Genomic DNA, 246 nt, shown 5'->3' with positions numbered 1-246 from the left:
CTCGGCCTAGTAAGGGGGTAGGGCATGAGGGTATAATGAGGAACGAGTGCGCAAAGTAGTTGTTGGCCAGGCAGCAATTAAGGAGTGGAGTCTTTTCGTGGAGTGGATGGCATTCCCTTTACTACTACTACAGAGATATTGGATGGAAGGCTAGGTCCAGAGAAGGACGGCAAAACAGAATAGGTAGGCTCGCTGTCGATTAAAGAAAAATTAATTGTCTTACCCGCTACCAGGAGAGTTACCCGC

This window comes from Colobus angolensis, unplaced genomic scaffold (genome assembly GCF_000951035.1).
Source record: "Colobus angolensis palliatus isolate OR3802 unplaced genomic scaffold, Cang.pa_1.0 Scaffold104, whole genome shotgun sequence".
Classification (NCBI taxonomy): domain Eukaryota; kingdom Metazoa; phylum Chordata; class Mammalia; order Primates; family Cercopithecidae; genus Colobus; species Colobus angolensis.
The sequence above is the reverse complement of the archived record's forward strand: the minus strand, read 5'-3'. Positions refer to the sequence as shown.